Source organism: Antechinus flavipes, chromosome 2 (assembly GCF_016432865.1).
Source record: "Antechinus flavipes isolate AdamAnt ecotype Samford, QLD, Australia chromosome 2, AdamAnt_v2, whole genome shotgun sequence".
Classification (NCBI taxonomy): domain Eukaryota; kingdom Metazoa; phylum Chordata; class Mammalia; order Dasyuromorphia; family Dasyuridae; genus Antechinus; species Antechinus flavipes.
The window spans coordinates 193,034,991-193,061,898 of NC_067399.1; the positions used below are offsets into that span (position 1 = coordinate 193,034,991).

A 26,908-nucleotide genomic window follows, 5' to 3' on the forward strand; every position below is an offset into this window, starting at 1 on the left:
TATATTGTGTTTTTGTATGCTTCTGTCATTCTCTGTGGAATATAAAAAGCACCTTGAGTGCCTCATATGGGATCTGGGATTCTCTTACTCACATTTTGGGAAATCTTGACATAATCCAAATATGTGACATTTAAATATTTTTTTTTGGAATAATTCCATGTGAAAGCAAAAAGTCAAAGAAAGTGGTCTTTTGGGGTTAGTATGCCAGAATTATAAATAGTCATTTTAGATCCAGAATTTTGGAGCCATGTGAAAGCTAGGGCCTAACTTAAATTTGCAGATAAATAGTTAACAGACTGTTTCAGGGGAAATGGGAGGGAAATTATGTATGTGGGAAAGAGATGTTAGAATGGAATTGTGTGTATGTGAATGCAGGTGTGTGTGTGTGTGTGTGTGTGTGTGTGTGTGTGTGTGTGTGTGTGTGTGTTTTGTATTTGTATTCCAGGGGTGGGGAAGGACACAAGGGTCAATTTACCCAGTGAAAAAAAAACATAATATCCTTCTATGACTTTCAAATGTCTGTTCTTTCCTTTGTATATCATGCTTGTGGAGGTCTGTGTCAAAGCAGAAGCAGGATCAAGAAGCAGTACAAAAGATTCATGGTACAGACAGTTTCCCCAAAGGCAATGGGAAGAGGAAAAGAGTCCAGCTTAACAGATATGGGAGGCAGAGGTCCCTATATCATCAGTGAGATTAGATGTCATGGATATTGTATAGCTTTTGTTCAAGACAGCTGCATTAGTCCTCACTACCTTCCAAACAGCTGAAGAGGAGAATGAGGGCAAGGATGACACATCAAGGAGGGGAAGAAAAATGCCTCTATATTTTAGGAACAGCATGCCAGATGCTTAGAGGAAAAGCAATGATTTTAGAATCCTATCCTTGGAGACAAGATAGAACAAGATTGAGGCTTTTTTTTTTTAAATGACCATTGTATTTGGGGGCATGATGTACCCATCAAACTGCTAAGTACCTGGAGAGTGAGGAAAAGTGAATGTGGGTCTTTCCTACATGACACCAAAGTATTTGGCAGGTAGTAGAGAACAGAGTACAAAAAAAGGGGCACAGTGACATTGGTTCTGAATTGCTTGGTTGTAGGTGAGAATCTGCTTTTGAGATTAGTGAGGCAAGGGTCAGAAGCATAAACTAACCACATGCCCAGGACTCAGTTTGAAGATGTCAACACATGGACTCCCTCAGAGTAACAAAATATGAAAAAGGCACATACTGTGAGGCAAAACTTGGCAACTGGAGGAAAGTCAAGCCTATTGACATTCACTTCAAGGTTCTTCAACCTATCTGTGCATTGTAAATATATGAACTGCACAGATATATTGAGAATGGATGAAAGGGGAAAGAAATAGAGAGAATGGTGGGACAAAGAAACGATGTGAGAGAAGAGGAAAAGGAAGAGATGAATAGAAAGAGGAAGGACAGTGAAGGAGGAAGAGAAGAATCTATACAAGAAAAATTCTGGTTATTTTCCATTTTATTTTGTAGACATTAAAAGGAGATGGTTTATAGAATTAAAAATATGTGGCAATGGAAAGGAAGAGGAAAAATTCTACTGCTAACATTAATAATATTAATAACCCTACCACACAAAAACAGGCAATTAGCTGAGTTTTACTGAGTAAAATATTCAATTAGTATAATACCTCAGGCTATGAGGTGATTACTCACCAGAGAATGAGGTCATATAGATACATTTGTCTGGTAAGAGACAATGATGCCAGAATGACAGGATTGTTTTCAGGTCACTTGACAATACTTAGAAAGCAATTTGTCATTAGAATGGTACCCTGTAATAATGTGGGAACCCTGACATATCCTACAAGTTATATCAAGGCTCAGTCCAGTGAGACTATAGTCAATTTGTTTACAGATTATTGTTGGGGAATTGAAAGTGGTCTTGGTGGGTAGAATGACATACAACCCCTAACAGAATATTTTGTAAAAGAGAGATGAATCGGAAAAAGGATAACTGACCATAAAATGATGAAGAGTTAAGGAAGTTTGGGTTTTTCCTTGGACTCAGCAAGTCAGCTTAATATATATCACACATACACACATATACATATGGAGAGAGAGAGAGAGAGAGAGAGAGAGAGAGAGAGAGAGAGAGAGAGAGAGAGAGAGAGAGAGAGAGAGAGAGAGAGAGAGAGAGAGAGAGAGAGAGAGAGAGAGAGAGAATTTGTCAACTGTGGCTTATATAATAAAATTAAGAAAGATGCCTTAATGAAACCTTTAAGTATTTGGTATTTGAATAAAATGGTGGGAAAGCAGGACTTTTACTCAATATGTAAAGTGGTTCAGGACTGAAGGAGCCTCCCAACAAGGGAAATTTTTAAAAATACATATTAGAACAAAATTTGCACATTTTGATGTATTAACAATTTTTTCCTGTTTTATGTAGGCATACTATATGCAAATCATAAAATATAAATGTGTAGTTAACTCCATTGATATACCTGGAAAAGGGGGGAAAGGACAAAAATTATTGCTTTGTCTTCAAGTAGCTTACCATTAATCTGGAGTGACAAAATTAGCATACAAAAAACTATTAGAGATGATCTATGGTAAATAAAATATGCTAATGGCTTGATTAAGTAGAAGCAAGCTTAAGTGTAGTGATAGGGCTATAGATTTTTGAGGCAGGGAGAAAGGAATGCAAATATCACTTTGGACACTTACTGTGTGATCTTAGGCATGTCACTTTAACCTCAATTTTTTTGCTCATTTTCCTCTAAATAAGGATAATGACTGCAGTTACCTTGTAGGATTGCTGTAAGAATTAAATCAGATAATATTTGTAAAGTACTTAGCACAGTGTCTCACACACAGTAGGCACTATAAAATGCTAGTTATTTATTATTATAATTTTCTGTAAAATGGAAATAGTAATATTACTCATCTCACAGGATTGCTGGGGAACTCAAATAAACTAGTATGTATAAAGAAAGCTATTTGCAAAGTTTAGGATTTGGGTTATTACCCTGAATTCTGTGAATTTCTTTCTTTTAAAAATATTTTAATGACTGTATGTTAATATAATTGGCTTTCAATTTTTGTTTTATATGTTTAAAAGCATTATTCTGAGGAAGTGCCTGTAAGCTTCATGGGATTGCCAAAGGAATCAGGACATACAATAAGAGGTTGAAATCAACTATCTTAAGAAGATATACAAATCTTAGCGATCACCATAATTATCACTGCAATAAAAGGAGTTGAAAGAAAATAGAGATCAGAGTAAGATGGAGTATTCAAGAAATGTTTCTTTGAAAAGGTAAGCTATGGATTAGAAAAGACAGAATGATTATAATTTTGACAAAAAGAGGAAATGAAAGAGACCACTCCTAGTAGGAGCCCCAAATAAAGCATAGAGGCTTTTTTTATTTAAAAAAAAAAATTTTCATATTGAAGAGCAGTAGGAAATAATGCCAAATAGATAGAATGGAACCAATTATGGAATAATCTGAAAGTCAATGCAGAAGAAATCAGGATGCAATAGACAATAAGGAAACAGTTTCAGTTTTTGAGTAAGAGAATAACAAGATGACAGAAACATTTTATTAACTGAGTAATATGGAGACCAGATTGGAATTTGAAGAGTGACTGGAGCCAAGAAAATGAGCAAGGAAGCCTTTGCAGTTTGCACTTACATATCAATCTCTTGAAAATTTCAATTATATAAGGAAAGCTAGCCTGATGATGTAGGGACACTACTCAATTATCTGTTTTTGGATTACTTATATTCATAACTTAAACATTGGCTGGTATTTTACAATTTTAAAATATTAAAAATCCAGTTATTATTTGTATTATACTGATTATTCCCACAATTACTCAATACATTTTGAGGTTTCCTGTGTTTACTGTCTACTTGTTTGTATCCAAAGAATACCAATGAATTCTAACATAGACCTTTGAATTCAGATCTATAGGGACCATAGAAGGAAGCACCTTTCCTATTTTTCAGTTTAGGAAATTCAGATTCATATAGGTTAAATGACTTACTCAATCTACCAAACAAGTCTTTATTAATTAAGTACCTAAAATGTGCTTTGTTCTAGGTACTACAAATCCAAGGACAAAAATTAAGCAGTTTGTGTCCTCAGTGAACTTATATTCTTTCAGGGAAAACAAAAACCTATCCATTCATCCATCCATCGATCTGATCTATCTATCTATCTACTTACCTATCTACCTACACATAGATGTGTGTATATATATATATGTATATATGTGTGTGTGTGGATGTGTATGTATACTTATGTACATGTGTATATATTTCTAGAGTAATGTGGAAGTCCCAGTAATAGAGAGAATCAGGAATAGTATCCTTTTGGAGGTGGTACTTAAAATAACTTTTTAAAGGAGTCACAGATTTTGAGATGCAGAGATAAGGCCGAAGAATGCTATAGGTATGAGAGAGCCAGCACAAAATCTCAGAGATGTGAGATAAATATCATGTCTGACAAATAGTAAATAGATTCAAGATCTGAGTAGTAGAAGAAAGATTTGAACTCAATCCATGTGACTCTAAATTCAGAGTTCTTTCCACTATTCTGATTCTAAGATTAGCCTAATCAAAACAAAAACAAAATCTAACAACAAAAAACCAAAGGGGGAAGAAAAAACTTAAATACATTCTCTCCTTTCTAAAAAAAAAAAAAAAAAAAAAGAATAAAATATTTTTAAAAGCCTTCTCCCGCTTCGTTAATAATAGCACCAGAATTGAATAAGGGAAGAGTGAATTGGATCATATTAAGGCAATGCATTGTACTTTGAAAAATCCTAAACTTCTTTCTGTTGCTGAAGATCTGGCGTAATAGATGGCTTTGATTCATGGGATAGTACAACTATGGAGAGTTACAGGTGATTCAAAGTGAAATTAACAGATTTATGGTGGATTTGTAAGTCAGTGATGTTAAGAAATTACCAAAGAAGTCTCATGGACATAAAATGGGCTCCAAAAGTATATCATTAGACACATATATAAGGAAAATAGGATGGTATAGAAGCAAGAACACTGGATTTAGAGTTGGAGGACCTCACTTCTATTAATAATTATAATAACTAGAAATTATAAAATGTGCTAGAACTTGCAAAATGCTTTCTATATTTTTATTCATTAGATCATCATAACTCTGTGAAGTAGTTATTATTATTATTTCCTTTTTACAGATGAGAAAACTGAGGAAGACAAAGCTAAAATGATAAGGTCACACAAATAATGGTTGAAACAGGATTTGAACAGAATTCTTCCTGATTTAAAGTCCCTTAATCTAGCTACTGTGCCATCTTGCATCCTTGTGGAAGGAAACTGATAAAAGTGGGTGAAAGTGGGCATCCTGCCTTTTGAACACCCATATTATATTGAAAAACCAAAATCTATGGGCTACCAATAAGTTTTGGTGTACAGAACTTTTTTTGGTTAAAATATATTTTGTTGGTCTTCTCTTGTGTGTCCTCATGGGGTCTGTGTGCTATTTATGTTTAAAATGGCTTCCTTGGGACAAAGAACTGATCCCTAAACCAACTCCTACATTTATAGATAATGAAATTGGGGTGTTACAGTTGAAAATAAGGTACTGATTGATATAGATCCAACTTGTTTCTAAGTAAGTTTGGACAAATCATTTAATCTATTTGGCTCTCAGTTTCTTCATCTGTAAAAAAAAAATGGAGAATAGGACTACAAGATCTCTAAACTCACTTTTGGGCAGGTAAATGGTACAATAGATCGAGTACTGGACCTGGAGTCAAGTAGGTTTGAGTCCAAATCAGGCTTTAGGCATTTATTAGCTCTGTTACCTTGAACAAGTCACTTAATATTGCCTCAATTTCCTCATCTGAAAAATGTTAGAAATTTTTTTTGTCCCCAAAAATCCCAAATGGGATAAAAAAAATCAGGTACCATCAAAGTGACTCAATAACAAATTCATTTAATCTGTAAATCATGATCTTAAAAAAAGGAATATAGGTAACATAAAGAAAGAAATGAATAATATCTGGGCAGCTAAAGTGCCAGACTGGTACTCAAGAAATGTTAAAGAATCCTGCTCACAGATGGAAGATTTCTTAAAGGACATGGACAACAGATCAAAGCCTGGATATATTACAATTTATGCTGAGTGAAGGATGATCTCTACCTACAAGATCATAGATTCATTTAATAAGCAAAGTAGAAAACATCATTTGGAAATAAAGAAAATAATTATTATGCTATGTTATATTATTATATGTTATGTAATAACATATAGTAATATATAAAATATTATAAAATATAAATATTTTATTAGATTAATTTAATTATCTTACCACTTTAAAAGGATCATGGAATAAGAAACATAAAACACACTTTCTAGACATGGACATTCCCAGCCAATCTAGTTATAATGAACAAGGTATAATTGGAGGACAGCTCTAGACAAGGTATCTTCATGATATCTGATTCATAATTCATGAGCTAGATTCAGATAGTACTACTGACATTGTATGACTCAGAGCAAGTCAATTAATTTTGCTGAGCCTTAGGTTCCTCGTCTGCAAAATGGACATAATGTCTTTTAGACCTAGTTTACCCTTTCTGGCCTATAGCTGGCAATTTTATGAAGTTGAAATGGGATGATAAAGATGATGATGGTGATGAACAATGATAAATATCAGAAACTGATATTGATGTAGCACTTTAAAGCTTACAAAGTACTTCAAAAGCATTATTTCATCTGAGCCTCACAAAAATTCTATAAGGACATGTGTGCAAAATAGTTCCAAACTTTAAAGCACTAGATACATTTCAGTTTATTATGAATAATTATGCCCATGACCAACCTGACTCAGTTAAAAGGAAACACTTTGTTGTTCAAAGAAGCCTTCACCTTCAGTGATATGAAAAGCAGGTAACTTCATATCATTCCTCCCCAAACAAAGGCTACCCTGGGAGGCAAATAGGAATTGGAGACTTTTCATAAAGAAATTGGAGCATAGATTCTCTAAAGGCAAGGGAAATGTATTTATTGGAAGTGTATTCTCTTGCTGATTTCTGCTACTTTCATTTAAAGAGAAATTTCTTCATTTTGGGACAAGATTTCAGATCCTAGCACCTAACATTTCTCTTTAGGGAGCTTTAACCATTGTCTAGGGTTATGCAGAAAAATCTGGGATAATATATGTTATTTTTTCCTCTTCTCTTGATATTACAACCTGAATGCAGGCATGTGGTGAATGTATCATGAATTCTGGAGGAGGAGGACAAGAGGAGGGAGAGGCACGGGGAAGAAAGAATCGGCTCATGGGAGCCAGTCAATGTTAAAGCAAGGAGATCAGCAGGGGACAAAAGTCAGACAAGACAGATCAGCCAAGCTGTTCCTGCTGCTGGGATGGCAAGTGCCGCAGAGCTGCCAATTTGAAGAGCTTCAATATTTCTTGGTTGTGAAGGGAAACCTTGTGGCATGCTCTCAATCTGAAGGAACCACTTACATGTAATTTGGTTGCATAAGGGAGATTCTTTACCTTTTTTATGAGCAATATTGTTAGATGGCTAGAGCATAATCATGCCTAATACAGTGTTCACAAACCTTGTAAACAAGCCTTTAAGATCCTCCCGGTCTATTCCGCTTAGACCTGAATGAATAGGAAACAAATGCAATTGTGATGTCTAGGGATGTCACCAGTGTGCAGATAAGATGACCTGCCCATTTGCAAATTTATCCTTCTCAGTTGAGAGTCAGACATTGGACCAAGTAAAGATTTTTAAGAGGTACTGACAATAAAGTATTGACAATCAAGATATTTCTGATTTTACAAAAGCACAGTACACAGCCCCATCAAGTAGGAACCAGTTTTGTAATTTTGGGGGGGATTAAGATCTGCATGTCCTAGAAATACTTTCTGAATCCATAGTTACATTTATTGTATGGCTCTCAAATCAAAAGTATTTTTTTTAATGAAACTATGATTTTACTAGTAAAGAGATCTCTTGAAGAAGAATGCAGATCACACTCATTCTATTTCTTAGAGCCTTAAAGATTAAGTGGGAGCACTAAATTAATTAGAATTAGCCAGAATTCCATAGCCACTATATAATAGAAGCAAAGATTAAATCTAGGCTTTCCTGAGTATTGACCACATGTCTTCCTGATTATAAGCAAGGAAGGGCAGTGGAAAAAGGGAGGGGAAAAGAGAGAAAGACAGAGACAGAGACAGAGAGACACACAGAAGGACAGAGAGAGAGAGAGAGAGAGAGAGAGAGAGAGAGAGAGAGAGAGAGAAAGAGAGAGAGAGAGAGAGAGGCAGAGAGAGACAGAGAGAGACAGAGAGGCAGGGGGGGGGGGGGGGGAGCAGAGATGGAGAGAGAGAGAGAGAGAGAGAGAGAGAGAGAGAGAGAGGAGAGAGAGAGAGAGAGAGAGAGAGACATATACAGAAACACAGAGGTAGAAACAGAGGGACAGACACAGAGACAGAGACAAAGACAGAGGGACATAGAAACAGATGACACACACACACACAGACTGAGACAGAGACAGATGGAAAGATAAAGGAAAAGATGGAAGAGAGATAGAGAGACAAAGAGAGACACACCCAGGGGGACAGAGACAGACAGCCAGAGATGGAGAGACAGACACACATGCACACAGAGACAGACAGATAGAGAAAGAGACAAAGATAGAGATCCAGAGACAGAAATAGACAGATACAGAGAAGAGACAGACAGAGAAGGGGAGAGACAGAGAGAGACAAAGAAAGAGACAGAGAGACAGAGACAGAGACAGAGAGAGAATCTAAGAAACCAATTGTTTAGTGTCTCCAAGAAGCTGAAGAATTGAATTAAATCTAAGAAATGGAGGTTACAGTATTAATTTTATAGAATACATCTTTGCTAATATTATAACTTCATAATGCCATCTCCAAACAATGTGAAAGCTGTTGGCTTTGGAATAAAAATCCAGCTGTATTACTTAATAGCTCTGTGAAAACATGTAAGTCAAGTAATTTCACTTGGCATCAGTTCCTTCATCTATAAAAGAAAGGGGCTGACCTACCTCTCTAAATTTCCTTCCCATAAGTCTTACAGACCCAATTTCATGGTCTCCATAATATAAATGCTTTTTTCTCTTAGTTGAATCTTCGATTTCATCTGTTAGTGGAATTCCTAGTATGCAAACTAGTATGTAAACTTCCTTACCCAAAGATCAACTACTCACTAGTAACTGACATTCTTAGATGGCTGTCTGGAATATTGGAAAAATCACAAAGTGACTTGTGCATTGTCACATAGGTAATTTGGGTTGGAGACGATCATACTAGAATTTATTATAAGCACTCATTATATTCCAGGCAAGTTGTTGAGGGAAAAAAGTCAAGGTTTGTATATCAGGTCTCCTCTCCTAAATATGTTTTTATTTTTTTTTTATTTTAAATTGGAGTTTAAGTACTTTGCCACTTATTGACATTTATCAGCTTCCTTTCAATAAAGTATGGGCTGTCTAAAACATGCCTAGCTCTTGTGTTGTTGGGTGAGGCAAGCAGAAAGAAATAGGAATCCTTGAGGATCTGAAGACTAGAAAGAAGAGACATACTTATACATGAGGCATACTCTGAAAAATGTAACCATTAGCAGTCTCTTGCCTGCTTAATGAAGTCCAGGCTAAGCAGAATACCTTGTGCAGATTCTAGTCAGCCTGGTGTATTAGAAAAATTGGACTTGAACAAAGAGATTCATGCCTTATATCTGTCACTAACTTCTGGTGTGACATATAAATTACTTCTCCTCTCTGAATCTCTGGTTTTCTCTTGGAAAATGAAGTAGCTAGACAAAATGGCTAGTGTCTCTTATAGCTATAATATTCTGTGAGCCTAGTTAGAGAAGGCTTAACAATAACTTAATAATAATAATAACTAAGAATAAAAACTTAAGAATAACTAAGAAGAACCAGCAAATATATAATTTTAAGGTTTACAAAACACTTTACAAAATATTATCTCATTTTGTTCTCACAACACCTCTGTGTGGCAAGTACTATTATTGTCCCCATTTTATAGACCAGAATCAGAAGATAATAAGTGACTTGCCCAAGAAAACACAACAACTATGATTCACATTTGAATTAATATCTTCCTGATTCTATTTCTAGCTCTTTATCAATTTTACTATCTAACTGCTTCATGGAGGTATTATCCAAAGATTTAAAATGGCATCTTCCAATTAAAGTTTGGAAAGTACCTTGTTTTGATAGGATGTAAACTTTCTGAGGTCAAGGGATGTTTCATTTTGCCTTTCTTAGCACTTAATACTTAGCACAATGCCTGTAAAATTGAGTTTTTTTTAATACATATTGATAAATTTTAAATTATATATATGTATACATATTGGCGTGCCACAATTCTCTTTTATTATCCTGACTCAGTTTCCCTAATTATCCTGACTCAGTTTCCCTAAATTGTTCTGCCTTGGTTTCCCTAATTGTTCTACCTCAGTTTATAATTGTTCTGCTCAATCCTGCAAAACCACCTCTCCCTCTTATCCAAATATCAGAATATTTGATAAGGACAAAAGCTCTTATACTCAGCATATCAGAATGTCTCTCCTCATCCCAAGCTATCAGAATACCAGATACTATTTTATCAAGATGCCTCTCCTCATCTCTGAGGTGCCTCCTCCCATTTTGTCATCTCTGGTGCCTTCCCTCCACTCTGTCAAAGTCCCATTCTTGCTCTCATCACTCTGACTCTGCCCCTGCCTCCATCTACCCCTTGTGTCTGAGCCATATGTATATATGTCATTGAAAATTCAGATTGTTTGCTGGATTCTTGGAGACAATAGTCTCATTCAGCCCTGGAACCAAACCATGGATCCACTTGGTCCCAGTAAATCTCTCCCTTTCAAATAAAATATTAAATACTATCTAATCTCTATCTTGCCTCAGTTTCTCCAGCATTATACTATGTATGTGTGTAACTAAATATGCATGTATTTTTAAATTCAGTGTTATTGATTATATAAAGAGCAAAATGCTTCATCATTAAATTATTTTTTAAAGTACTTCTATTTTTAAATACTTAAATATATCAATATTCTAGGTTTCAATTCTGTGAGGCACCATAATGGAACCTGAATTCAAGTAAACACTTAGACATTAATAAGGTAGTCAGTCTTGATGAAGATACTTTCAGAATCCCAACCCTGCATTCTCTGGTTACTGAATTTTCTTATCTATTACTAAAATCAATGGTCATTTCTTGCTTAATAGCTGTAATAGGGCCAAAGAATAAAAGTTTCCTTCTGTTTTTGAAAAGGCTGTGCTTATTTAAAAGGTGGCAAACTTCTTTGGGAGCCAAATACTTTGGATTCTCCTCCATAGGTATATTGCTGTAATTCTTCCTCAGGCAAAATGGTCCTGGACCAGAAGAATTGTATCTTTGACCAGGCAAAAGGCGTGGTTAGAATTTCCCAGAATTTCAAATGAGCCCTGCCCATCAATGTCTATGACTCACCTAAATGTACCACTTCCCTAAGGGCAATGGAGTCTGTACATTTTGCTGAGTCTTTGTCCTTCCTTGCCAGCCTTCTAGTCAGAATGCCAATTAGTGTCCTATTGTCATGGTGATGGTTTTTGTCAATCTGAAGTCAGTGTGCCCCATAATCAGCTCAAGAGCTTGAAATTTAATGTCAGATGGCATGGTTATGTGTGTGTGTGTGGGGATATGTGGGTGGGTATATTTAAATTTCCAAAGAGAGATTTTTCTGTTAACCCATTTCACTTGAAATCAATAGCTACAGATCAATTTCTGTACCTTTTTTTTTTTTTTTTTTTTTTCTGATTGTCTAAACACTTATCAAGTGGACAGCATTCTACTGGAATTCCCTTCTGCAAATGAAGTCAACATTATTAATGAAATTAGAAATATGTAACACTGAATTGTCAATGAGCATTTGCTCATTTTTTGCCCTCTACCTCTTTGTTTAACTTGCTGACTCATGTATCCCTTGACATATTAGAGTAAGAGGTTCATGAGTCACTTAGAGGACAGTTCCATTAAAAAAATCAGTTTTATTAAACATAAAATTCTATTTCCATACTAATGATTATTCATTTGTTAGCTTCCAAAAATCAGAATCTGGCACAAGAAGTTTTTTCACCAGCTTGCTGAACTATTTTATCCCTTTAATTAAGTATAAAGGGGAAAAAAAAATCAATGTCACTATGGCTTGTCAATAACTTTGGAGCAGCTCCCATGCTTTTCAAACATGGATTCAAGTCAAATTATTATCATGGCATTCAATAATGAAGAAATTTGGGCTCATCCTAGATAAAGAAAATAAATAGAAGTTAATTAATTCAGATAATTTGTAAGTTTGTATGGCAGTAGCCAATCTTCTAAACTTCTGTAGAGGAGCTACTAAGTAGTTAAATATACAAAATCCAGAAATAATATTTAGATTTGGAAGGAACCCTACATTTAATCTATTTCCAATCCCACATTTTACAGCACAAGATTTAAGCTTTTCCCCTCCCTCTCCCCCCTGTCCTTCCTTGCTTAGAATCAGGAAGACATGTGGTCAATACTCAAGAAAGCCTGGATTTAATTTTTGCTTCTATTATATAGTGGCTATGGAATTCTGGCTAATTCTAATTAATTTAGTGCTCCCAGCTACTCTTTAAGTAGCTGATTTATCCATGATCAAAAATCCATCAATGGAATATGGTTCTTTTCACCTCTCTTTCTCTCATTATAAAATGGAGCAAGTGATGAGTCTTTACTAAGTTCTAACTATGTGCCAGGCACATCTAACTTAGAATCAAAGATTTGGATTTGTAAAGGAAGTTGTAGGATACTGAATTCATATCTCCTCATTTTATAATTCAAGTGACTGAGGGTCAAAGAATTTAAATCACTTGCCCAAGGTTAACCAGATAGCACATGAACAAGCCACTGTTTGAACTCTCCTCCCTTAACATTAGATCCTCCATTCATTTTAATGCACCATACTATTTCTGATTGCCTTTGAAGTTCACATTACTGCTTAAAAGAAACAAATATGCCATGACAATCCAATCCCAAATGCTTTCAATTTCCTTGCTTTATCAAAAATTACTGAAGCAAAGTAGTATTTTGTTTTAAATATTCAACCCTTACCCATATAATGTTAGCTTCAAGCATCACCGAATAATCACGCATCTTCTATACCTTCTGAGCCCATGAAAACCGGATCTTTATTGAAACACAGGAATCTTCCTCTCTCTCTTTAGAATATTGCTGCTCACGACATCCCATCTTATTCAGCCATTGTGTCACTTACTTATTTACATACTTCCACTTTGAGAAGAATGCCATTAATTATGCACATTTCCTCAAATAATATAAATATTTCAGAGAATTTTTTATATGTAGATAAAATACTAATTCTACAAAAGGGATGATGATGTGATGGGAAGTGAGAGAGGCAGAAAAAGAAATTCTAAAAAATGTTTATTAAATGAATTCTTGGAAAAACAATTTGAAAAACTTTTTCTCTAATCATTATTATTTTTACAAATACTTATACAGTGGGAAAGATATGCAAATAGGATTTGGAGTATAAAGATCTTGGTTTTTTTTTTTTTTTCTGTATAAAGAAAATTCTTGTTCTGTCAGTTACTGCCTGTATGACCTTGGGGAAATAGTAACTATCCTTATCTTGGCCTTAGTTCTGTTCATTGTGAAATGAGAGAGTTGGACTTTTCAGGAGCTTTCCAGCTCTAAATGTTGTGATTTCAGAGAATTTTAGGATTATGGATTTATTACTGGAAACTACTCATGAGAATGCATTGGAGGTTCAGCCCCATGATTTCATAAGTGAGAGTATGAAGCCCAGTGAGGTTCCATGATTTTTATAGTCACATAGGTAGTAAGCATCAAGAGCCAATGTAAATTAGACATTTGGGGTGCAGATGATTCCTTAATCTTTCTGACATTGATAATCAGATTCTATTGTCAGCAAAACAAGAAGCATCCTCTGAATTCAGGAGTATTGACTCCCAATGGTTAATATAAAAAATATATTGATGAATCCTGGTCTATCCTTTGATCTTGATCTAATATAAGACAACTTTCAGAATGGAAAATTGAACTGCTTCTAACCAAGGGGTGTGTCTCATAAATTTTTAATAGCTTAGAAAAGTTGTAGGGGCAACTAATCATATAAAATTTAACCTTTTCTCTCTAGGCATACTTTTCCTCTACTTTATCTCTTTGCCTATCTCTAATTTAGTCTCTCTCTTTCCTCTAGCTCTTCTTTCCAACATCTGTCTACCTTTCATTCCTTCATAATGCCTCTTCCTCTACATTTTGTCTTTTTTTGTTTGCTCCAAAGTTCTATGTTGTTATGTCTCAGAAATATCTTTGCATCTTTTACAATTGGCTTTCTAATCCATAGATAGATTCACTAGTAGATGAAATAAACAGCAATATTTGTTTACAGGTTTTTACCACTGGGAAGAGAGACCAAAAATTTAGAGACCAGAATTTACCTATCTCCCATAATAACCCTGGCAAAATTGAAGGGGGTTCTGGGAAGATTGTAGAGTAGGTCAGAAATTTCCAGGATTTCCATATTTCCTCTAAAAGCAGGAAAAAAAAACACAAAATGAAAATATAGCAGCAAAAATAATGGGATAAAAATATAACTTGAGAAGACTTCAGAGCAGATTCCAGAGGCTGAGGTTGGCCTGAATGAAGTATAGATACCTCCAGGTCAACTCCACTGAATTAACAAATGTCAGGCACTGAGGAAAGCAAATGAGTCCACAAGAAATTTCACCTTCTACTTTCATTCACTCAGGGCCTAAAGAAATTTTACCTAATAACTTTTAACTCACAGCCTCAGGAACTTTACCTCACAAACCTTCATCTGAAGAACAGCAGATGCTAAGTGAGGAAGACTGAGGGATCCTGTGCTGTTTCTGGAAGCCAGACTTAGCAGTGCTGACCAGCCATGATTCCCCTAGTTGTATGGCTGTGGGCAAAGAGAAGTGAACACACATCAGCTGAGTATGAAAACTCAGCATTTTGGGGACAGTGTGGCAGAAGCCTTAACTAAGTCTTAGAGTGAAGAGGAGGAAGAATTCTACCAAGGTAGGTAGAATCGAGAAAAAACAGTATCGAGCATCTGAGGCCTAAAAAAACATTACCCACAACTCAGGAGTAAAACTTGATTAATAAAAGCTATTAAAAATAAAATAAACAAAATAAAAATGAAAATGGGTAAGCAAAGGAAAAAAAGAACTTGACTGTAGGTAGCTATTTTGATATAAAAGATCTGGGTAAATATTCAGAGGAAGATTATGTGATTTTAAAAAGGCACTCCTACCCTAAGAGTAACATCAGAAGGTCACAAGCCTAAAGAGAGTTCTTGGAAGAATTTGAAAAGGAATTGAAAAATTAAATAAGAGAGATCAAGGAAAATTGGGGCAGAGGGGAAAAAAGATGCAGAAACAAGCTGATGATATGAAAAGGTATAATCACTATCTCCCAAAGTAGATCTTTAGATGTGAAATGCAAATAGAATCACTAGCACAGTGCCTGTAACTTTAAAATGTTGATTAATTATTTGACACTACAGTATAACATATATTCTCCACTGTAAGTCTGTCTCTGATGCCTCATCATAACATGGAGTTAAACTGGGATCTTAAAGATTGTATTCCATGTACTGGAAGATATCCCCAAACTTTAAAAGGTCTACTTTTGAGCTTGGCCATGGGCTATGAGTGAGGACTGATCTAGCTAACTCTAAAGAAGTTCATATCTGGCTGATGGAGTCTGGCCATGGACATGAATATTTTTAGCCCTAGAAACTCATGAAAATTATCTACTAAGTGAGAGATATTTCAGTATGCATCAATGGATTGGATTATTGCAATAATCACCTAATTGTTCTCCCTCTCAATTCTCTGCCCCCTCTAATCCATCCTGAGTACAGCTTTCAAAGTGATTTTGTAAAGCATAGGTCTGACCATGTCAGTCCTCTACTTGAAAACCGCCTGTAGCTTCCAGTTGCCTCTCGGATAAAATACAAATGTCTCTGTGTGGCATTTAAAAGGGCTTCACCATCTCATTCTAGCCTATCTTTCCAGATTTATTGGAATCACATTCCTTCACATATTCTATATTCCAGTCACATTAGCTTTCTTGTTCTTTTAACTATTTCTGTACCTTTGTACTTTGTGCTTTCCCTCTTATATGGAATGCTCTTTCTTAGGACCTCTAGCTGTTAGAATTCCAGCTTCTTTCCAAGCTCAGACCAGGCATTGCTTTTTAAAGTGAAACCTTTACCTCCCCCAAATTATATTGTATAAATTTTATATTGAACTACTTGGATGCAGCTAGACACAGGGTATATATGTGGGGCAGCTTGATAATACAGTGAATAGAACACTCTATTCTATAATAGAGATTTCTCTTCCTGAATGCAAATCTGACCTTGTATATTTACTGACTCTCTGAATCTGAGAAAGTCACTTCACCCTGCTTGTCTCAGTTTCCTCATCTGTAAAATGACCTGGAAAAGGAAACGTTAAATTACTCTAATATCTTTCCCAAAAAAATTCTAAATAAGGTCATGAATAGTTGGACATGACTAAAAAATGATTGAACAACTACAAATATGGGTGCAAGACTAGCAGCTGTCTCATTGTTGTCTTTAAATGCTTAATTTAGCATGATGCCTGGTGCACAGGAAACACCAATAAAGATTTTTTGATTAGATATCAATCCAAGTGAATAAAATCACAGTTCCTTTGATTACCTACATAGAGTAGAAACTTGAATATTCCATGGATGGTACTGCAATAGTATGTATCAAAACACAAAGGCAATTAAACCCATTCATCATCATTTACATAAATGTAGAAAATGCCATGATATTAGAAAAGGTAGTATATGAGATGTTAGGAAACCAGTGTCCTATTTCTTGATGTTTTATATTGACTGTAACTTTATATTAATTGTAATCATCTTTAGTCCTCAGGTTCTCTTCTATAAAATCAGAAGCGCTGGACTGAATTTTTTTTAACCTGAGGTTAAACCTGAATTGTTTTAATATTTTGATAAGTATACTTCAAAATAGTTATTTTCCTATGCAGTTCTATATATTTTATTTTATAAAAAAATTTTTTCTGAGGTTCATGTGCTTTACCAACCAGACAAAGGAATACATGACAGAAAAAATAAAATAAAAAAAAAAGATTGGAGTAAATGTTCTGTAATTTTCCTTCCAGTACTAAGATTTTGTGACTCTATGATTATAATTAGAGCCAGAACAAAAAAAAAAAAATTAAATACATCATAATAAATTGCTGACTTAAGGACCTATAAGTATTTCTAATCATTGTAAATGTTGGAGGAAAGAAAAAAAAAACATGAAAGGAAGGGACAGTTATGGTGTAGTTCTATTCGTTAACTAGGTGAGTTCATCACTCAACACAAGATGAACACTGGAATTATGGGACTTTTTTTTTTCCTTTTGAAGGGATGAGGAGGAGGGGGCGAGCTACTTCTATTTCTGCCTGAGTCAAAGACAAACTTGACTGAGATGTCAAATTACAAAGAGTATGGCTGTCACTAAATATGCTGATATATGCATATTCCTGTAGCTGATGTCTGCTCACAATGAACAATGAGTTCTTTGCCTGTCCCTAGAAAGATAGAAGACTTGCTCTGCTCAAATAGATAGTTTTGAAGAAAACTATGAAATTATCCAAACATTTGTAATATTTTAAAATAAATTTTAATTAAATTAAAATTAATTTTTTAAAAAAAATTATCCCTCCCCATTTATGTAAATATCTTATAAATTCTACATTTGTTGTTTCAGAAACATAATAGGAATGAATTGAGAACAAGTTCTAGTCCTTTACAAGTGTCTCATGTTTAGGTTCTTTTGTACTTGTTACATGTGGAAAAAGCACAATATTTTGGAGTACAAGGATATTATTTGTAATAGGTGATAGTCACTAGTAATTTAGAGCTGGAAGGAAATTAATTTTATAATTGAGCAAGATGAGGAAGAGAGAAATGAAAATTTCAAGGTCACGAATGTAAAAAAATAAAGTTAGATTTCATACCCTGGTGTTCTGGCTCTAGATAATGTTTCTACTGGATAATGATTCATTATAGAAATCATTATAGAAATATAGAAGTAAGAATTGAGATTAACTGTGGGCACTAATTTCTAAGGACACCATTATTCTAATGCTCACAAATAAATTATGATAGAATGTAAACTTCTTGAGAACAGAAACTATTTGTTTTTCACTTCGTATATTCAAGTGTCTACATGGTTTGGCACATATTAATAGGCATTTAATAAATGTTTGTTGAATGAATAACAATGTATCATAAATATGTATGTATGCTTTAATGGAAAAGTATTGGTTTTCTAATCCAAAACTCCACTCTCTTTTACTCATCAAAATGGTGTTATATGTTGCTTCTGTGGTTCCATAGAACTATTCATGGCATTCACAATAGTAGGGAAATGAATAACTGTCAATTAGTAGATCTTTTTCCATTCATTTTTAGTGGGCATAAATTGGAGTGAATTCTCAAGTATTAGATACTTCAAAATCATTAGTCATTATTATCTCTTTCTTCACTAGTTCTGGGTGTGTGCTATGATAAAACATTTGGAGGAATAAGTGTCCACACACTATTATCCAAACTCCATAGTCATGTCCCTTTGGGACTAATGGACCTTTAAAAGCAGGAGTAAAGTTGAAAACAATTAGTAAATTTGCATATAGGCAAGAGACAGAGTTCTGTAGCACATATATGAGAAACAATATATTATTACACATCGAATGAAACAAAACTCAGTTTCTGAGACTAGTGCATTGGCTAACGGGAGATTAATCAAATCAAGTCAGATGGGTTGCTGAAAAACTACTTCAACTCAGAGCTATGTAATATAAGCCCTTACCATGGAAATATTGGTCTCTTCTCTGATGAAGAATGACTGAAATAGGGTTTTGTTACTCACAGAAGAAGCATTGAAAATTTACACAGGAGAACATACTACTTCATGCACATGGGCCAAAAGACCTAAAAATTTCCCAAAGAATGTTTTATCTTTTATATCTCTTGAAATTTTGCAGACTCATGGTATAGTGGTTCTATTGAATATGGACCAAAGTTCAAATCCTGGTTCTGCTATATCCTATCTGTGTGAGCTTAGATAAGTTAATGACTTTTCTGGGCCCTAGTTTCCTCATCCTGTAAAGTGAGGATAATATAAGAATTTACTTCAAGAGGTCATTACAAGGATACAATAAGATAATCTATGCAAACATGTGTGCAAAATGCAATATATTTAACATATAGAAATAAATGTGAGCTAGGATTATTATGAGTTATCAACCTACATCAGTGAAGGAAAAACACTGGGTGTTCTCCATGTCAATGAAATCACTGCTCTCTTCCTGCTAAAACATCAGACAAATGAAGGGTGTATACATTATGAGTTATAAGTATATAAAAGAGAGGAATATATTAGTATAGTCTGGTATGGTGAGCGGAAGTAAGATGACTTGAATTCTGAGGGAAATATAAATTTGTCATTTACCATATTAATTTAGCTGTAGAATATGTTTAGAGCCAAATAGATTGATACAACATACAAATACTGGTTTGGAGGGTTGGAGAAATTTTAGAGCAAAAAAAAAAAAGGAATTAAACCTTCATTCAAAGTAAAAAAAAATGCTGCACATATTTTTGATATCTGTGTGATTTTATATTTAATAATTTAAAAGAAATATAAGTAGTATCCAGATTTTTTTATGTAAAGTTTAATTCACATCTACAGAACATCATTTGGAATATGCTCATCGGAGTAATTTAGCTACTACCAATCTACATAGCTCCTTCTGGTTTCATTTCAACACTTTTAAGATTAACCCTCCCCACCAACCTAATCATTATCATAGACATTAAGCATCATTTATAATGCTTTTCAACCCATTTCCTGTTATGAAAGTTCTGAGCAAGTAAGTTAATTGTTTTACTTGCATCACTGGTCTGAGCAATACTGGAGTGTTTATGCAACAGCCTTCCTACTTCAGGCCTTTGGGGTTGGTGTGAAATTGATTGCAGAGGTTTCACAGCTAAATTTCAAACCACATTGCAAGCTAGAATGGTCGTCACAACCCTATGCAGAAACCAGAACAAGTAAACAAGAAAGGACATCACAAATCGAAATTAGGAGCTACTGGCATATAATGCCAGGAAGCATTTCATCCAGAGACCGTAACTGCCCTTTTTCAGAGCCAAACAAATATTATTTGAGACCAATAACTGACAGCAAAGTTCATCCCTCTACCCAATATGGGCATTTTAATATCTTGAAATGATGTTGAGAATCATATTTTTCTCTCAATAAGCTTTGTTCAATCTAGTAGTATTACCTTAATTACAAAATCAATTTTGATTTTTAAAATTATTTCATTAGGAAATCCAAATTTCTATATTACATTAAGAACAGGAAGTTCCTTTATAGAGCACTGTTCTTAGCCTCAGTGCTGAAGCAAAACTAAACAAGAGCTAGGCTGCCACAGCCAAATCTGTGTCAAGCCTGTGGTTCTTTTTTGTTTTCAGGGCACACCTGCCCATTGTGGGGCCTTCCCAATCCCCCTCCTCCCCTGCCCTCTTGCCTCTATCATGGTAACACCTCTGCACTCAGCAGGGAAAGAAGTTCAAGCACTTTTCTGTTAGCAGGTGCTAAAGCTTATCTCTGTGCGTGGGCTCAAGTGCAGAAACATCTGATTCAAAATGCACTCTGACCTGATTGCTGTCCTGAAATCTACTCCTTCCTAGGAGAGTGTGGGCAATCCTCAGTGGAGAGAAAAGAAAGGAGACCCAGAGGAGTGAAAGGAGGTTGTGGAGAGCAGGGAAGAAAGTCCTGGTCTTTGCAATTCCATCCACCTCTCTGCCCAATAATTAACATTGATTGTTGTGAATAAACTCCAGCATTTTAAATCTTGAAGGGCCCTTTCAGTTGCTTCAATCTAAGTGCTAGATACAGAACTATTTATTTTTAAGTGGGACCAAATAGTACCTATCAGGTGTCAATAAGAGAGAATACACTTGCTGAATAAGTAGATAAAGTAAGAAGTGTCCAAATAGATTCTAATAAAAATCGCCTTCCTGCCTTCCATGATTCTGGGTAAGGGTATTTATTGATTGGGTATTCTGGCTTTTATTGATATCCTACCTTATCTATTGAACTTTGAAAGTATGTATAGTAGTAATAATCTTGCTTAACCCTGTGTCTTGTACACACTAGGACTAAATGAGACACAGAGAAGTTTAGAAAGGGTTGGAGCCAAATCGTCTGGGATGAAGTATGGAAATTTTTTCTTTTTATTGATTACCAAGTTGGGATTTATGGGCACTGCCTCCCACATTTTTTCTGGGGAATATCCAAGGTAGCTTCTTATGATAGTGATGGAACACAAAGTAGAAAAGAAGGAACTCTTTCTAGAATCTCTGGTTACTTGCTGATACTATTATTACTGGGTGGTTACTCCTCCAGGACAGAGTAGGAAGAATGAAAAGGAAAACTAAATGAATCTTTTTCTTCTAACCATCTAGGAAGCAAATAGAATATACAATCTTTAAGGGAAAAGGTTATTTTTGTTTTTCTTTGGATCCCCTCTCCCTCCAAGTATTTGGCACATAGCAAATATTCAATGAGAGCTTTGTAACTGATTCATTGAATGACAGATCATAATCCATCTAGTAAAGGATGAAGTGAAAAGTGGGAATGAGAAAAGGAGAGAGAAATGAAACGGAAGCTATAGGCCTAGGCCAGTGAAGTTGTACTCATACAAAAATAGAGGTGGAAAGTACTTCAGATAGTATCTAGATCCTTCCATGCCAAATTAGAATGTCATTTCCTATGTAACAATCCTATCAGGTAGTCAGTTATTTAGCTTCTGCCTTAGAACTTCAGGGCAGCCAGCCAATCAACAGGCACTTGTTATGCTCTCAAAGAGCAGACTTCTAAAGTCTAAGGAGACAAAAATAAGAATAGCTAGGTAATACAAAGTATTGAAAGAGTACATAGACAATAATATGTTAGAGAGAAGTCCTTATCAGATGAGTAGGAGTGGAGAAAGGGAGAATGGAGACATGGTAGGTACTGGGAATGGTCACCTTCAAAAGGAGAAATTCAAACTGAATTTCCTTCAGGGAACCTAAAGTAGAAATGAGGAAAAGTTTTCTAGACATAGAAAACAGCCAATGAAAAGATATGGAGATGGAAGATGGAGCTAAGTTGTTGTTGTTGTTGGTATTGTTGTTTTTGGTTTTGTTTTGTGTGTGTGTGTGTGTGTGTGTATGTGTGTATGTGTAAAACAAGAAAGCCAGTATGGATGGTTCACAGAGTGTGGGAAGGGAAATAAATGCAAGAATACTTGGAAGGCCTGAGTATCTTTCAAGTGACAGATTGTGAAGAGATTTAAATGCCAAATAGGAGATGTTATATCGATCTCAATGATAATAAATCATTGAAGTTTCCTGCATAGGTACATGACATGGTCAGACTATCATTTGGGGAAATCACTTTGTCAGCTGAAGATAGATTGGTGTTGGAAGGGATCTGAAGCAAGCAAACCAATTAGAAAGCTATAATAATAGTCCAGGCGAGAGCTCATAAGAGCCTGAACTAAAATGTAGGCCATATGAATGCAGAGAAGTTAAAAAGCAGAGGTAAAGGTAAAAATGTGAAGATAAAACATGAAGGTAAAAGGTGAAAAGGTAAAGGTTGGGAAGGTATAAATGACAAGATTTGGACATTTACTAGATATATATGGTGAATGAGATTGAGGAGTTGAAGAGAACACAGCTTCTAATGTTGATATCCTCAAACACTTCACTACTTGCTAATATAATCCACTCCGTTGTTGACAAGTCTGGAAAAGTTCTGCTTTGGCTCTGCATGTTATTTCTTGGAACTATTAAGAATAAGTGTTCAACACGATAGTTTCAAATAATTTAAGACAGTTATGATGTCCCCCACCTCCCTTAAACTTTTTTGTCATTTTGTTTTTTATATTAGGTATTTTTAGGTCCTTCAGTTAAGATTCACCTGATAATTACCAGTACTCTCACGATTTCATTCTCTAGTTTATCCTTTTCATTCCATTTTGTTTGTGTTCTACTAAAACTTCAACCCTCAGCAATGAATATAACATTCCATAATTGTCCTGACCAAGCAGAATGGAAATAAAATCTTACCTGTTTTGTATATCATATTACTATTAATACAGCTCAAGAACAAATTAACTTTTTTTATAACTTAATCAGAGAATAAATACTTATCACTTACACAGTACTATCAACCAGAATAATCTGGAATTATTTTTTTCTTAGCATTCCTTTTTACTCATAAAAATGTGTCTGTTGATATTAGTCATATTAGGAATTAAGTATCTTTGTATTAATATCAAAAGAGCCTCAACCTTATGAACCCGCTCAAGCATTCCCAGTAGTCATTATTTTGAGAATCACTGATTTAGAAGATGCTCTGCAAAAATAGAAAGGAAAGACAGTAGTTCATGGTCCTTGATCTTAAGGAGTTTGAAAAGTTATACATTTTAAGTTATATAAGATATTCAGGTATGAGAGATTATAAAATGAAAGCATTAAACTATTTTCATTATTATCGAATTGTTTCAGTTCTGTATGATTCTTTGTGATCCCATTTGGGGTATTTTCATCAAAGATAGTTTGCCATTTCCTTGTCCAGCTCATTTTACAGATGAGAAAATAGAGGCAAATAAAATTAAGGAACTTGGCCACCGTCACACAGCTAGTAAATGTCTAAAGTCAGATTTGAACTCAGGAAGATGATTTTCTTCCTGAAGAAGACTACCAAGCCTGGTAATTTAATTACTGTGTCCTCTATACTATTAATAGCTAATAATTATATAGTGCTTTAAGATTTGCAAAGGATAGAGCAAACATCTCAAGTAAGGAATAGTATTATTCCCATTTTCCAAACGAGGAAACTGAATCACAGAACTGTTGACTTCCCTAGGATCACTTAACTAATGTCTGATGTCACATTTGAACTCGGGTATTCCTAATTTCAAATTGAGCACTCCATCTACTATATCGCTAACTGTATTAATATATTATACAAGGAGCATTGTTCAAATAACTCCTTTGATACTTATTCCTTTTGTGATTTTGATCAAATTGTTTAACCCTGATAATCCTCAGTTTCCTCATTCATAAAATGAGGGAAATGAATATGATGACTTCTGAAGTCTTCATAATACAAACATAAAATCATCATATTTATAAAATTTCATTATAAATTCAAGTCAACAAAAATTTTATGTACCTCTTAGGAGGAGAATATCATTCTAGATGCTGAAATTTACTGAAAGTTTAGAGAATTTGCAGTTTCTGCCCTCAGGGAACTAATTAAGTAACTGGTCTAAATGCAGCAGAACAAACTTTATAGTTGTGGTCACAGGATTTGGGTACAAATCTATAACATGCTGACTCACAAAATATTCTCATTTGTAAAAGATAGAGGGGTTAGATTAGAGCAGAGGCCTCAAATATTGCTGACAAAACTCTTGAACCAGATTAAAATGTAAATGGGAAATATGTTTTTATCTTTTTAATAATAGCTTTTTATTTTCAAAATATATGTAAAGTCAGTTTTCAACATTTATCCTTGCAAAACCTTGTGTTCCAGTTTTTTTCTCCTTCCCTTCCCTCTCTCCTCTCCTAAACAGAAAGTAATCCAATATATGTTAAATGTGAAATTCTTGTATACATATTTATACAATTAATTGACTGCACAAGAAAAATCAGACCAAAAGGAAAAAAAAAATGAGAAAGAAAAAAAAAAACCAAACAAGCAACAACAAAAAAGGTGAAAACTATGTTGTGATCTACATTCATTCCCTATAGTCCTCTTTCTGGATGCAGATGGCTCTCTTCATTCCAAGTCTATTGGAATTGGCCTGAATCACCTCATTGTTGAAAAAAGCCACGTCTATCAGAATTGATCATTGTATATTCTTGTTGTTTTTGTGTACAGTGTTTTTTGGTTCTATTCACTTCATTTAGCATCATTTAATGCAAGTGTCTCCAGGCTTTTCTGAAATCATCCTGCTGATAGATTTTTTATAGAACAATAATATACCATAACATTCATATACATACATAACTTATTCAGGCTTTCTCGAACTAATAGGCATCCTCTCAGTTTACAGTTCCTTGCCAATACAAAAATGGCTGCTATAAATATTTTTTGTACTTGTGGGTCCTTGGGAAATATTTTTAAAAAGAAATAAAAAATACATTAGAACACAGATAATGTTGCTCAATAGTTTTCTAAGTCAATATGAATCTACCAGGGATTTTTATACACAGTGTAGTGGCCCTGTAACTATTTAAATTTGATACCACTGGACATGATGACTTCTAAATTCCTTCTAACTCTAATTCTGTGATCCTATTATTGTCTAATATGGAGATAAGAAAGAACAGCATTGAGAAAATACTGATTTAGAGTTTTTGAAGCTACTATTAGTCTACATTATGTTCAGTTATTTCAGTTGTATCTGATTCTTCAAGAGCCCATTTGGTTTTTTTTTGGGGGGGGCAAAATACTGGAATGATCTGCCATTTCCTTCTCTACCTTATTTTATGGATGAGGAAACTGAGGCAAAGAGAGTTAAGTTACTTGCAAAGAGTTACTTAGCTAGTAAGTACCTGAGGCCAGATATGAACTGATAAGATGAGTCTTCCTGACTCCAAGTCTGGCACTCTGTCCAGTGTGCCACCTAATTGACCACTAATTCACATAGTCATCTCTAATTTTGATTCATAAACAACCACCATGTGTAATAATTCACAACAAGCAAATGAGTGGTATAAATACAATTATTTGTGAATTCTAAACATAGGAAGGTCATTATTGACTGAGATTATCAGAAAATCAATCACATTATACTATGATAGCAAGGATACAACAACAAAAATGAAATAATCCTTGCCTTCAAGGAACTTACATTCTAGGGGAAAACCACCATGAGCAAATACAAAATAAAGACAAATTAAATACAAATTTGGGGATAAGAAAATTAGTATCTAAAGGGTGTCATAACAAGCTTCATAGGATGTGTCACTTGAGTTGAACTTTAAAGTTAAGGATTCTAAAATGTGGACATGAGGAGGGCATACATTCCAAATATGAGCGCCAGCCTGGGCAAAAGCACAGAGCTGAGACATAGAGTACTAGACAGTGAAAGGAGAACAAGAAGTAGGCCACTGTAGTTGAACCACATAGTGCATCAAATTATAGAATGTATATGACAAAGAAAGCCTGAGAAAGCAGATTTAAGCTGAAGCTTCAAAAGCCAAATAATTGACAATTTTTTTTAATACTAGAGGCAATATATAGTGTTTGGGGGCCAAAAGCATTTGGAATGGACTTTGAACAAGGAATACTGAGTAAAGAAATGGAGTTAGATCCAGAGAGGGGAGGAATAGTAATAAAGACATAGTAAGAACAGTTGAACCTATTAGGGGAGAGAGAGGAAAGACTGAAAAGATTAGATAGTGGAATGTCATGGAAAAGCTTGAATGATTGAGAAAAAAGGGAATATGAAATTTATTCAATAGAGAAGGCATTGTGATACAGTGTCGGGTACAGTGAATTTGGAATCATACTATCTGGATTCGTGTGGTTATTTGTAAGACTACCCACTTTGGCCTTCACATCACACACACACACACACTCACAGACACACACACACAAGTCTGAGAACCCTTGATCTAGTTCAACCTTCTAATTTTAAAGAAGAGTTCTCTAGTCTTCTTTACATTAGAATTTAGATTAGAA

General features: G+C 34.7%; 1 protein-coding gene across 12 annotated transcripts in view; it reads right to left on the reverse strand.

Annotated features, from left to right (window-relative positions):
* The window catches only part of MYT1L (myelin transcription factor 1 like), a 692,774-nt gene that overhangs the window by 640,012 nt on the left and 25,854 nt on the right, over positions 1 to 26,908 (reverse strand). The window lies entirely within an intron of this gene.